The sequence below is a fragment of the Heloderma suspectum genome, chromosome 1 (assembly GCF_057233095.1).
Source record: "Heloderma suspectum isolate Gila_16-S chromosome 1, 16-S_ref, whole genome shotgun sequence".
In the NCBI taxonomy this organism is placed as follows: Eukaryota; Metazoa; Chordata; class Lepidosauria; order Squamata; family Helodermatidae; genus Heloderma; species Heloderma suspectum.
In genome coordinates this window covers 134,891,194-134,905,673 of record NC_139458.1, presented here as the reverse complement: position 1 = coordinate 134,905,673, position 14,480 = coordinate 134,891,194, and the positions used below count along the sequence as shown (strand labels likewise).

General features: G+C 41.8%; 1 protein-coding gene across 2 annotated transcripts in view; it reads left to right on the top strand.

Annotated features, from left to right (window-relative positions):
• Positions 1 to 14,480, top strand: part of DAGLA (diacylglycerol lipase alpha) — a 147,746-nt gene that overhangs the window by 84,311 nt on the left and 48,955 nt on the right. For both annotated transcript variants that reach the window (XM_084828742.1, XM_084828733.1), the window contains exon 2: positions 14 to 134. The gene's annotated coding sequence lies outside the window, so the exon portion shown is untranslated. The remainder of the gene's footprint in view (positions 1 to 13; positions 135 to 14,480) is intronic.

The following is a 14,480-nucleotide window of genomic DNA, read 5'->3' as shown; positions in this document are numbered from 1 at the left end:
CTGGGTCTTTCAGTGGCTACAGAGACAGTATGCTGGTTCCTCCTTCATTCATGAAGCCTACATCCATGGACACAGACTTTCCCAAGGGAGCTTCTTGGCACAGAAGAATGTGCTTCTACTGGACTACATGCTATGTAAGCATATCTTAATCCCATCTCTCTCCCTTTTCTATCTGACTCTGGGAGACCCATTTCTGTTACAGGCAGCACACTTCTTTGAATGCAAGGATTTTCCCTCCGTGCAGCCTTTCCATGACTTCAAATATAGCTGTTTGTACTCTAATCCAAGTGCAAAGTCTCTTTCAAACTTGTGGTAACCCTTCACTATTTAAAGTTGTGAGGTCATGTACTCATAATCACTTAACAGATTAGTTAGTCTTTAATATAATTTAACTGCACTAATATACACAAACAGCATAGTGTAATTGTACTAAAAGTTCATTTTCCCACTCTTCTAATGCATACCATGGGTGAACATGGATTCTGACCTCTATTACTGATTGTGAGTACAAAATCTGTGGTGATATTTATTTCAGGTTAATTAATCCATAGTAAAAGGATATGATACTGTATACGTGCTGCCTTCTTCTTGCTTTCTTACTGGACCCATAATGGCCTTCTGAATTTTGAATGCATCTATAGACTCCTGAATTCTTGGACTCCTCAAATACAAAACATGAATGATCTGTCTCTTCTTCTAGCTTTTAAGGTAACATGACTTTTTCATTTAGCTCTTGTGCTCCCTGTGTACCAGGAAAACAAGATGCTTCTTCATTGTCAGTTGCAAATAGAACTCTATTTTTCATTTTCACATTATGTTTAGTAATTTGGGCCAGAGACACGTTCAGATGTTAGTCATATAGAGTACATTATATTTGCTAAGGTGAAAAGGATATGCTATCTCAAGGCTACTTGTTGCTCTTAAATATGAGTCACTCTTGGCTCTTATTTGCTGTGAGGTATGACTGCTAGAAATGATGCACAGTGGCAAAATGCAAGATAGGTGATACATTACAACTACTTGTTTCTGGATGGGGTCAGCAAAAGCTACATAATAACTTATATGTTTACAAAGCTATGCAAGGAGTACTGAAAATGGAACACACTGATCCTCAGTAAAACAGGAAGGAAGGAAAAACTAGTAATGCTTGTCATTTTCTTTGGTGGGAAAGGGTAACACTATGTAAAAAGAGAATAAGAGATAACACCAGGGACATTGAATAGAGAAACCCAACAGATTCCTCATAACATCAGCAGCTTGATGAGAGGTCAGCTGAGTGGTTCTTAAACTTCATCTTAGTAAGTCAAAGCAAAATTGTTTAAGCCACTCCAAGTATAACTAAAATAAAGCACAAACTTTAAACCATACCTATTATCATCATCATCATCAACATCATCACTGAGCATTGACTGTTATTTTATTTTATTGGCCTGTGTTATGAGCTGCTGCCTGAATACTTAGTAAATACAAATCTGCCCTTCTCAGTTCCGATCATAAAAGTAGGAGGACTCATGAAACATTTTCTCAGAGGGGATGGAAGAGAGACAGGGCAAAGAGGAGGATTTCCCCTCCTCCATTTTCCTTCCCTCTCTGATCCCATGCATGCTTCCTAGCCCAACCCAATTAAGGAGAACCATTCTTGGAAGTAAAATTTCCCACACATATCATTTATGGATCAGGACTGCATATCCAAATGCCCACTGAAGTGTAGATGCTATCTTATCAGCATTGCATTGCTTTCAGTGGAATGCATACTTGGATATGTATCCAAGTATGCACCTGAGGTGAATGGGGCAGTGCATTTGTATGTTCATTCTAATAATGCAACACAGCTAGACTGCATCTGTGCTAGAATTGCATTTGGACATTCAGCTAGTTTATCCCACTCCTTCTTTACAAATTACAAAGGGACATTGCCTTTTCAGTTTAAAGGATGCTATGCATAAGAGTGTGTGTGTTGGGGGGTATTTGTGCTTAGAGAATGTACACCTGAAAGTGCATCTTTTTCAGTTTCCGTTCCTCCTTCCACCAGCAGGCCTTTAAAAGAGCAAACATTTAATAAAGTTTAAAAGGTCCTGGGTATGGGATATTGGATTCAGAGAGTCCAACTCCTCTCCTGCAGTACTTTAAAATGTGATGCAATTGTGTTTATCCTATTCCATTTTTCAGTCATAGGGAAACTTAATGAAACATTTCACTAGTTAAAGTTAAATTTAGTAGCCTTTAAAATTAACTTGATTTCCCCTCCATTTTGAACTAGTTAAAAGTCAAAAAGAAAGTAACTAGTAAAAAGTTATGTTGATTCATGAGAAATGAGTGAAAGACAGTGAATTGCGTATTATTTTTTCATTTTCAAATGCAGTGTGTGGGTTTCTTTTCATTAAGCTCAGAGAAGCATACCAATTTACTCAGAACTCTTAACTTACATTTTAAAAAGATATTTATTTCAGTAAACAAATACCGTGATGCATGTATTTTAATATGAAATGCTGATTTTTATGAAACAGGACTACGTTAAAAATGTTCAGAATTTTTTATCTCAAATCCCACTGGCATAAATCTATGATAGGTTTATAAACTTGTTAAATTAAAGATAACTTATTTAGTCACATGTCTTCCGAGGCCTGTAAACTTAGCAGCAAAAACAGTTCCCTCCCATTCTTATTGGGATCAATGTCTTGGCATATTTATTCCAATTGCTGCCATATACAATTCTATAAACTGTGAAGGGATCCGTGCGCGGGGGGGCGGGAATCATCTGAGCATAATTCCCCCTTTCTCTTTGGGCTTCAGGACAAAGGGAAGCATGTGGCAGTCTGTTTGCATCCCTTCAGCCTAACACCAAATCCAAAGGGTGCACTCTTCTCTTTCCTACCAACATTCACTGGCAGCATGAAGATAGCCCAACTGTGAAACCCTTGATCCCTACCAGTTTTGCAGAGATCAGGACTTTTTGTTTTTGTTTTGTTAAAAGCTGTCTGTAGGGACCCTTTTGACTCTGTCTCTTCCCTTGTTTTGGCAACCAGTGCATCTTCATACAGGAAACTAAAGTGACTTTATAAGCATGGGCAGTATAGAAGAGACCCACCTGGGCATGGGGTCTGGATGCCTTGGATCTTTAGAGCTGACCCAGTTTCCATCATCTGCCTTAATACAAGCCTGCTTCTTCCCTCTGAACTCAGTAGCCTTGCATTTACCAGGAAACCTTAGGACTCACTCCCTTAGCAGACTAATAGGGAGTGTAACATGAAGGCACCAGTCTTTTGAACTAGAGGAGAGATTGCCACCTTTCCTTCCATAGTCTGCTCATTAAGCCCAGAGTCCAAAATTGCCAAACAGCACCATTGTCACCTGGTTTTCTTGGAGTGTGCCTGACTCTGCAGAGACCTGCCCAGCAAAGTGCTACTGGGCAACTGTACTTGTGACCTGGGCCATTGTAGGCAGCAAAGCCCTGACAAGAGGAACAGCAGGCACGTTGGCTGCTCACATATCAGATGGAGTGCCAGAAGCCTTCCTCATTTGTTGCTTCCTCCAGGATGACCCAGCTCCCTTACCTTGGGGGAAAACAGAAGTGGGGTTGCTTGCAAAAAGGAGGTGAATTAGCTGCAGTGTCTGAATTTGAGGCAAGGCAATGTATGAGTGTATGGCTTGCCCTGGCTTGCTGGCTTCCTTGAGTGTGTCTGGAGCTCCTTGACTCAGCAGCTCATCTTTCTGGAGTGCACCTGCTTTTTGCATGATCCATGTGGCCAGATTCTGGTGGTTGCATGGTCCCCCTTGGCATTGCACTAGACTAGAGAAAGGAGAAGAGATGTGGGAAGAGAATAGGAAGGAGCTTCTTGCTCTTTTGTGTTCGAACACCGTGATGCCTTGCGACACCTTAAAGTCTCACAAATTTACTGTGGTATAATAAGTTTTCATGGACTGGAGTCTACTGTGCAGAACAATATTTTGAAAGGTGTTGTTTTTCATGAAATTGGAAAAAATGGCATGTGCTGAAACAGAGTACAGGAGCCCTGATGATCTCTGTTGCATCTGATCTCCCTGGATTCGTTTGCTTTTTGCCCACTTGTGCTTCCCCTCCAGCTGCCTCCTTTGAATCTTCCTGCCTGAGGTTTTTTCTGAAGTCAAATGCTCTCCTCTCCCCTGTCCATACAACCCTTTTTACAAATATGGGTGTACTTAGGAGACAGGGTTCTTTAAAGACGACAGACAACACACACACACACACACACACACACACACACAAACCTACCTCGTACAGCTGATTCAGGACATCATGAAAAAGCAGAAGTTCATTCATTCATTCTTTCATTCATTATATTTTCACTGCCAGGGAAGGGGAGAGGTGCTTGTAGGATTTTCTGCCTCAAGGGCCAAAACAACTTGATTGGCTTTGAGTACTACTATGTACCTTGGTGGTGGTGGTGGGGGGGATTTGCTGCTCTGCCTCAGGCAGCAAAATACTTTGGGGCCAGCCCTGGACATGGCTATAGAGACCTGTGGGGTAGGAAAAGGTAGCTGAGATGGTACAGGAAATTATGTGGGATGGGGAAACAACTGGGGGTACAGAGAGATCTGTGGGTGGGGAATTTATTCAGGATTACATCAAACTTGCTGTGCAATCCCAAACATGTTTACTCAGAAGTAAGTCACACTGAGTTCAATGGGAGTTACTCCCAGGTAAGTGTATGTAGGATTGGAGTCTTACTCTTTAATAAATGTACTCCGAACTGCAACTTGTCTTAATCCGCCCTGAAGATAGTTCCAATATCTGGATTTAGAGAGAAACCTGGGGATTGATAACTTTGGTAATTTAAAAAACAAACAATCAAAAACAAAGGTAGCCATGCTAGTCCATGAGAAATAAAACCCAAAATCCACAGTTGGGCAATACCTTTATTAGGAATTTTGGTTGGTCCTAATAAAGATATCCAACTATGCATTTTGGTACATTTTGGTAGTTTTGTACAATGATGGGGTTGCTAGAAACTTAATATTGCAACAGTTGTTGTAGATTTTAGGATTTTAATAAGTTGAAACTGTAAAAAAAGTGTTCTGGAATCCCAGAAACTACCCTGCCCCCCATCAAAGTATGTGAAATAAAATGAGGAGCCACCTTTGGCAGTGGCTCTCTCTGCCTCCTCACCTGGTCCAGGGACCAGGAGCAGCAAAGCAACATCCGTCAGTCCTGAGGCATGCCCAGTGCTGTTGTGCTCGTTGGTGATGTGGGGCGGGAGGGGAGGGGAGCAAGTGAAGATTTACTCAGAAGTAAATCCCACTATGTTTAATGGGGATTGCTTCCTAGTAATTGTGCAAATTTGCAGCCTAAGAGCATGGGTTATTGTAGTCTACAATAGATTCCCACACTCTCCCTTATCAGTGTGCCATGTTCAGTTTGCAGTTAATTGGTAAATGTTTAAGGTGCCATTCAGCTCTTTGCTTGCCCCAGGCATTCTATCCTCCCCATCTGGATGTGGCTCTGAAAGACCAAGGAAAAGTGTGGGTGCATGGAGGGTAAGTTTTAAGCAAGCACAATTTGGGACATTGCAAAGTTCTGCCTTGAAAGCAAGAAAGAGGTTAATTAGCTTGCCTTCTATAAAGTTTAAATTATAGTAATTACTTCTAATTATGCACATATATGTGCATATGTAAATTAGCATATGCAAATATGTGCAATTTTTTATTTTTTTGTACCCTGGATCTTTTAGGTACCTAGCACCACCCCTGTTTACAAGTAGGGGAAATTATCTACTTTTGTAGAGTTTTAGATTAAGAGTTGCAGAGGACTCTAGTTAAGTAATATAATGTCACAAAAGAGCAACTGTTCTCCTAGTTTGTTCTTCTGACTTCTACATGTTTTTCCTGTTTTTTCAATTATTACTTCTAATCTCTTCCCCTTTTCTTATTTCTTGTTTTTGTTTTTGTTTTGTTTCATGGATATATCCTTTGTAGTCTCTATATACATGCAGTCTCTGCAGTCTTCAGTCATTTCACACATGAACATTTTATTTATTTTATTTATTTATTTCATTTCTATACTGCCCAATAGCCGAAGCTCTCTGGGCGGTTCACAAAAATTAAAACCAAACAGCACACAATAAAACCATTTAAAATATATAGAACATTAAAACCACAATGTAACAATACAACCACAATAAAACCTAGCAGCAGTGCAGGAGTTTAAAATACAGATTTAAAACAGCAAAGCTAAAAATTTAGAAAGCTAAAATGCCTGGGAGAATAAAAAGGTCTTCACCTGGCGCCGAAAGGAATACAGTGTAGGTGCCAGGCGAACCTCGCTAGGAAGCTCATTCCAGAGCCGGGGTGCCACAGTGGAAAATGCCCTCCTCCTAGTAGCCACCCGCCTCACTTCCTTTGGCAGGGGCTCACGGAGAAGGGCCACTGACGATGATCTTAAGGTCCGGGCAGGCACATATGGGAGGAGGCGATCCTTCAGGTAACCTGGCCCCAAGCTGTTAAGGTCTTTAAATGTTAATACCAGCACTTTGAATTGGGCCCGGAAATGGACTGGCAGCCAGTGCAGCTGAAAAAGTACTGGCATAATATGAGCTCGCAGGCCAGTCCCTGTTAACAATCTTGCTGCCCTATTTTGGATCAGCTGAAGTTTCCGGACTGTTTTCAAAGGCAGCCCCACGTATAATGCATTGCAGTAATCCAGATGAGAAGTTATCAGAGCATGGATAACTGTAGCTAGGCTATCTCTGTCCCGATAAGGGCGTAGTTGGTATACCAGCCTAAGCTGATAAGAAGTGCTCCGTGCCACTGAGTTCATCTGTGCCTCAAGTGACAGTTCTGGATCCAAGAGCATCCCCCAAACTACGAATGTGATCCTTTAGGGGGAGTGCAACCCCCTCCAGAACTGGTTGAATATCACCTAGCTGGGCAGATGAACCACCCACTAACAGTACCTCCATCTTGTCTGGATTGAGTTTCAGTTTATTGGCCCTCATCCAGTCCATTACCGTAGCCAGGCCCTGATTCAGAACAGCCACTGCCTCACCTGGGTTTGTTGAGAAAGAAAGGTAGAGCTGGGTGTCATCCGCATATTGATGGCACCTCAGCCCACACCTCCGGATAACCTCCCCCAGTGGTTTCATGTAGATGTTAAACAGCATAGGGGATAAAATAGAGCCCTGTGGAACCCCATGGCACAATTCCCATGGCACAGAGCAATAATCCCCCAGCACCACCTTCTGGAATCAGCCATCCAAGTAGGAGTGGAACCACTGTAATGCAGTGCCTCCAACTCATGTTGTTGTTCAGTCGTTCAGTTGTGTCCGACTCTTCATGACCCCATGGACCATAACACGCCAGGCCTTCCTGTCCTGTGTTCTCTCCCGGAGTGTGCTCAAGTCCATATTCATTGCATCAGTGATGCTATCTAGCCATCTCATCCTCTGCCGTCCCCTTCACCTTTTGCCTTCAAGCTTTCCCAGCATCAGGGTCTTTTCCAGTGACTTTTCTCTTCACATTAGGTGGCCAAAATATTTGAGCTTCAGCTTCAGTATCTGTCCTTCCAATGAACAGTCAGGGTTGATTTCCTTTAGGATGGACTGATTTGACCTCCTTGCTGTCCAGGAGACTCGTAAGAGTCTTCTCCAGCACCACAATTCGAAGGCATCAATTCTTCGGTGCTCAGCCTTCCTTATAGTCCAGCTCTCACAGCCATACTTTGCTACTGGGAAAACCATAGCTTTGATTAGACGAATCTTTGTCGGCAAGGTGATGTCTCTGCTTCTTACTATGCTGTCTAGATTTCCCATAGCTTTCCTCCCAAGGAGCAAGCGTCTTTTAATTTCATGGCTACAGTCACCATCTGCGGTGATCTTGGAGTCCAAGAAAATAAAATCTGTCACTGCTTCCATTTCTTCCCCTTCTATATGCCAGGAAGTGATGGGGCCAGATGCCATGATCTTAGTTTTTTTTAATGATGAGTTTCAAACCAGCTTTTGCACTCTCCACTTTCACCCTCAGCAAGAGGCTCTTTAGATCCTCTTCGTTTTCTGCCATTAGGGTGGTACCATCTGCGTATCTGAGGTTGTTGATCATTCTCCTGGCAATCTTAATTCCGACCTGTGATTCATCCAACCTGGCGTTTCTCATGATGTACTCTGCATATAAATTAAATAAGCAGGGCAACAATATGCAGCCTTTTCGTACTCCTTTCCCAATTTTGAACCAATCGGTTGTTCCATGTCCGGTTCTTACTGTTGCTTCTTGTCCCTCGTACAGGTTTCTCAGGAGACAGGTGAGGTGGTCTGGTACTCCCATCTCTTTAAGAATTTGCCAGAGTTTGTTGTGATCCACACAATCAAAGGCTTTAGCGTAGTCAATGAAGCAGAAATAGACGTTTTTCTGGAATTCTCTTGCTTTCTCCATGATGCAGCGAATGTTGGCGATTTGATCTCTAGTTCCACTGCCTCTTCGAAACCCAGCTTGTATTTCTGGTAGTTCTCGGTTCACATACTGCTGACGCCTAGCTTGTAGGATTTTGAGCATAACCTTGCTGGCATGTGAAATGAGCGCAATTGTACGGTAGTTTGAACACTCTTTGGCATTGCCCTCTTTGGAATTGGAATGTAAACTGACCTTTTCCAGTCTTGTGGCCACTGTTGAGTGTTCCAAATTTGTTGGCATATTGAGTGCAACACTTTAACAGCATCATCTTTTAGGATTTTAAATAGCTCAGCTGGGATACTGTCATCTCCGCTAGCTTTGTTGTTAGTAATGCTTCCTAAAGCCCACTTGACTTCACTCTCTAGGATGTCCGGCTCAAGTTCAGTGACCGCACTATCAAGGCTATCAGGGACATTAAGATCTTTCCTGTATAGTTCTTCTGTGTATTCTTTCCACCTCTTCTTAATCTCATCTGCTTCTGTTAGGTCCCTGCCTTCTTTGTCCTTTATCATGCCCGTCTTTGCACAAAACGTTCCCTTGAGATCTCCAATTTTCTTAAAAAGATCTGTAGTCTTTCCCATTCTGTTGTTTTCCTCGATTTCTTTGCATTGTTCATTTAAGAAGGCCTTCTTGTCTCTCCTTGCTATTCTCTGGAACTCTGCATTCAGTTGGATATATCTTCCCCTTTCTCCCTTGCTTTTCGCTTCCCTTCTTTCCTCAGCTACTTGTAAAGCCTCATCAGACAGCCACTTTGCTTTCTTGCATTTCTTTTTCTTTGGGATGGATTGAGTTGCTGCCTCCTGAACAATGTTACGGACCTTCGTCCATAGTTCCTCAGGCACTGTGTTTATCAGGTCTAATCCCTGAAATCTATTCCTCACCTCCACTGTATATCCATCCGGGATATGATTTAGGTGGTTTTCCTGAATGGTTTAGTGCTTTTCCCTACGTTCTTCCATTTAAGCCGAAATTTTGCAAGAAGGAGCTCATGATCTGAGCCACAGTCAGCTCCAGGTCTTGTTTTTACTGACTGTATGGAGCTTCTCCATCTTTGGCTGCAAAGGACATAATCAATCTGATTTCGATATTGACCATCTGGTGATGTCCATGTGTTGAGTCACCTCTTGTGCTGTTGGAAAAGAGTGTTTGCTATGATCAGCGTGTTCTCTTGGCAAAACTCTATTAGCCTTTGTCCTGCTTCATTTTGTACACCAAGGCCATGCTTGCCTGTTATCCCGGTGATTTCTTGACTTCCTACTTTAGCATTCCAATCCCCTATGATGAAGAGGACATCTTTTTTTGGTGTTAGTTCTAGAAGGTGTTGTAGGTCTTCATAGAACCGATCAACCTCAGCTTCTTCAGCCTCAGTGGTTGGGGTACAGACTTGAATTACTGTGATGTTGAATGGTTTGCCTTGGATTCATACTGAGATCATTCTATCGTTTTTTAGATTGTACCCCAGTACTGCTTTTCCCACCCTTTTGTTGACTATTGTAGAGTCTCCTCATGTGTTCATTTACTCCTATCCTGGGTGGCCATGTGTATAGGAGACCAAATCCGATTGATGCAGGGTGAGAACAGGGTCCAATGAAAAGTTGAAGTAGGAAAAGGAATGAGTTTCTTTTCTGGGAAGTTCTTCAGATTTAAGAATAACAGAAAAAGAACAAATAGTTTAAATTCTTAGCAATGTAACTTAGGATAGCAGCAGACTTTCCAGTAACGACGTTTTTTGATTCCCTGATGTAACTTCGTACAAGCCCCTATGTTGTAGCTGTTGAAAAATCAATGTTCTACTGAGAGTATTGAGATTGGAATTTGAACCCAGTATAAAACAATAAATCTGTTGATAATATTAGAAGTGGAAACTGTGTATTGCCCATCACTACAGGAATGCTCTGAGAAGCAACCTGGCTATAATACATATAAGAGATGAGATTATTTCTGTTTTGCCCATTTTGTTCATTACTTGAGTGAACAATGGAAGTAAATGGAGATCAGGTGCACTGATGCCAGCACTAGGCCATAAATACACAAGACTGAGGGGATACTGCTGGGAAGCAACAGGATCAAGATGCTGGAGGGTAGCTGCATGATAGGCCTGGCGTGCTATCCATGGGGTCACGAAGAGTCAGACACGCTTAACAACTCAACAACAACAACAACAACAACAAGCTGCATGATAAGGAAATAGGACAGCTGAACATTGGCAAAAACTATGGGCTTGGTTGAGACTTATTACAGATCATGTTCAGGTCACTGTTGAGGTTAATTGTTAGAGTTTGATGAGATCATCAGAGTTATTTTATAAAGGACACTGCCAGGGAGAATTGAGGAGCACTAAGGTGCCCTGAAGATCTCAACACATTATTTTCTGGGAGAAGAGCAACTCTTCCTTGTTCCTGCTCCTGTCAGATTTTCTATGCTGTTCTTTATGGGTGTGCAGTTTGCTCCTGCAAAGAGCAGAAGCAGAAATACTCATGACTGAATAGCCCAGTCTACTATGTGAAACAGCAAGTTGAGCTGAAGGGGCTCCAGCTTCCTGCTTGAAACTGAGCCACTTTCAGCTTGCAGGTCATCTGCCCATCTCTTAGCTGAGAATGGCTCTGTTTCATGCAGGAGGCTAGAGTTGTCTCTGCTAGCAGATAAGTAAGCAGACCCATAAAGGTACTTTCAAGAAACAGACAAAAACTCTCCTAGCCAGCAGATCTGATGTGTTCTCGGTATCTGTTCAGACATCACAGAGAACATCACTGGTGGGGGGGACCCCCTTAACTAAGGAACTCGCTTTCTTTACAATGAATTTGGAAGTGTAGCACAGGACAGTGACTCCATCTGTGATCTGGTACAAACACCACCAGCTTTTCCAAGGACACATTTGGACTGCATGCATTTGCAGTATGTTTTTACCTCTGAATTATGGGGGTGGATATATTTTAATGCAACATTTGGAATATGTTGGCAGAATTTCTGAGTAGGAAAGACTACTTGCATAGGCCCTGAGTGCACTGTTGCTACTACCCAGTCCTTGGAAAAGAGGGAAACAGCAGGGGAAACAGCTGGCCATTAACTGTCCAGAGATGTTCAGGATGGGTTGCCAAAAGATGATCTGGGCTGACTTCAGCACATGCCATCAGCTTGTTTGCCTCTGGCAGCTGTGCCTGGAAGCAAGCAGGGGCTGACTGAAAACCACAGCTGCCATTTGCTGCATTGAGAATAGGCCCTTTAGACATTGAAACTGAATAGAGCTGCTATGCAAGCTGTGTTTGGACTAATCACAGAACAATCTGTCATATCGGCTCCAGAGTTTCACAAAGATATATAGGAAGTTTTCTTAAGGGGGAGGAAAAAAGCATACACAACTTTTTTGTTGTTGATGTGACACTCAAACTAGAGGAAGAGTTTTTGAACAGTTAATTGGGTGAGTGGAGAGCTGGGTGAAGAAACTGTGGATATAATTATTGTACAGCAGCTGTGCTTAGGACAGTGAATCACTCATGGTATCTCCTTATACTCAGATGGGTTAGCATAATTGCTGTTTCTGAGTGGATAAAATCACCAGGTTTTGATTGTGGGTCTTCCATATCTGATTCTCAAATTAGACTAGGAGCCCTCTTGAATTTTGTGTAGTATCCCAATGTGACACTGAAATCTGAGATGGCTGATGTCAGTAGTAAATAAATTATATAAGCCTGTAGCTTTTTGAATATCCAGACCAAGATGCCTGCAGCCAAAATGTTACTTGTTATTGTTTCTGTAGAAACCTCCACCTTTGAATATTTTCCTTTCTCTGTTCTATTGGAAATCTATTACTCCACCACCAACTTATGACATGGATGTTATAAGGCAAATGATTGAATTTCTCAATCCAGCATGAATCCCAGTAAGTACTGTGGACCAACTGCTGTTTGCCTTAGCAAAATGTATACAGGGGAAATGGCCAGTCATTCATTATGACAGTGTGGATATGCTCATGCTGGATGATGTGCTCATCGAGATGGATTTGTGAAAGACACTGTGTGACATCTTGAAAGGATCTGGCTGAGCAGCCCTCATAGAGACAGTGGTGATGTCTGGAGTTTCAGACTCATTCCTGAAAGTAGCTTTCTTCACAAGAACTCTGCATTCCACTAAGTCATTCTCTTGGCTCTTTAGATAGTCCAGCATATTTGATATGATCATACAGAGCATACTTTTAATACTATCAAAAACTCCCTCGCTCTTTTAGGACCTAATAACAAACTGGGGAAAGCCAAGACAATTGTAAATTGCTAGATGGTGGGAGCATTATTCATTGGCTGCAATTGGACTATCAATATCTTGGCTTAATAAGTCAGGTAGTGAATGAGCCTTTGGGCATGTAAGCAACCACTTAATTTTGCATGAACCAAAAACAAAGCAGGAAGTCTTTCATTAACCATAGATCCTTATTTTGTCCAAACAGGGAAGCCATGGTTACCAGCCTCACAACAAGCCAAAATATTAAACCAACTGCTGTTTAACATCCTGGCTTGTGGAATTGATTACCATAGCTTCCTGGTTTGGACAAAATGGGAAACCATGGTAATGAAAGACTTTCTGGTTTGATTTTGGTTCATGTGAAGGGAGGAGTGAAGTGGCTCTACATACATCCAGAGACATATTCATCTGAACCAGGCCATTGTCTGCTCTCTATTAGTAGGTGCACATTTGATGACTGCGCATATAAGATTTTTGCAGAGAATTACAATATGCCAAGAGTTTGGATATTGTGTGGGATACTTACATTACAGATGGCTTAAAAGAGTGCACCTAGGACAAAAGAGGGAAAAGGTAAGAGCAGAAAAATGTCCTGTCAAACAAAATGCTAGGTGAGTGGATTAACTTCCTTTGTGAGTTGTTGAACAAACAGAAGATTTTCCTATTCTTGACTTCAAAACAGTCACATCATAATAGCTCTGCCTGGTTTGCATCAGCAAAGGAGAGTCTATGATATCAATGGTTTGGATCCTGTGTTTGCTTCTGCTGGTAGTAGTACTCCTGAGCAGGGTTCTGATCACAGGATGCTCCTGTCAGCACAAGGGAATAGGAAAAGAATTTTCGATTCCATCTTCTCCCTGCAGCCCCTTGCACTTCTGAAAATCTGCTCCAAATCGGATCCTCTAGAACAGTGTGGGGAACTGCAGGGGAGGGGGAAGTAGGCAAAAATTGCTTTACCCCTATCTGCCAGTGTGATCCTCTGCTATATCAAAAACCTTATTTGAATAGAAGGCTCAGTGGATTCAAAAGGCCTTCGGTCTAATTGCAATTATAAGAAAGCTGATACCAGGATTGCAGATTATGTGCATCATGCTTTAGTTCGTAGTATTAAAATTAATACAAAAATAGATACAGACATAATTGCCCTTCCTGTTGGCAAATTCCATAACCTGTCTAACTCCTTGTGGACATATGGGTGGTTCTTTGGAATACATAGGAATTTTGGGTTTTATCATCTCAGTAGCATATGTGCTGATCTTGGAGAACCAAGATCAAAAACCTTGCTACTGTTCCACACCCTTTCTGATTGTGACTCAGCATCCTTCTTTGTGCACAAAAGTTCAGTTTTGATAGCCCTATGAAGATGTAACAGATATTTGTGCATCTTACCTACCATAGTTATATTTAAACAGTTACATTCAAAGCCCAATCCCATACATGTTTACTCTAAAGTAAGTCTCACTTTGCTCAGTGGAATTGACTTCCACGTAAGGATTCCTAGAATTGCAAACATAGTCTTCCATCACTTCCAAAAGCTAGAAAAACAGATCTTAGTGTTGTTCTTTTTAATATGAATTGTTGGCTATCAGTTTTGCAGTTGAACACTATCACAAATTCAGAAGGTTTCCTAACCTTAATTTGATTATAAGGATGTTATATTAAGTCTCCACCACCACCCATCCCCATTTGGTGCTTTTGTCTACCGTGTAACTATAATATGAAATAAAGATGCTAAGCTACCTAGTAGACAGGGAAGGTAAGAGCTTCCACAAGCATCCAGAAAAGATCACTTCCCTATACAGAGCTCTGTAATAAGATTCCAACTA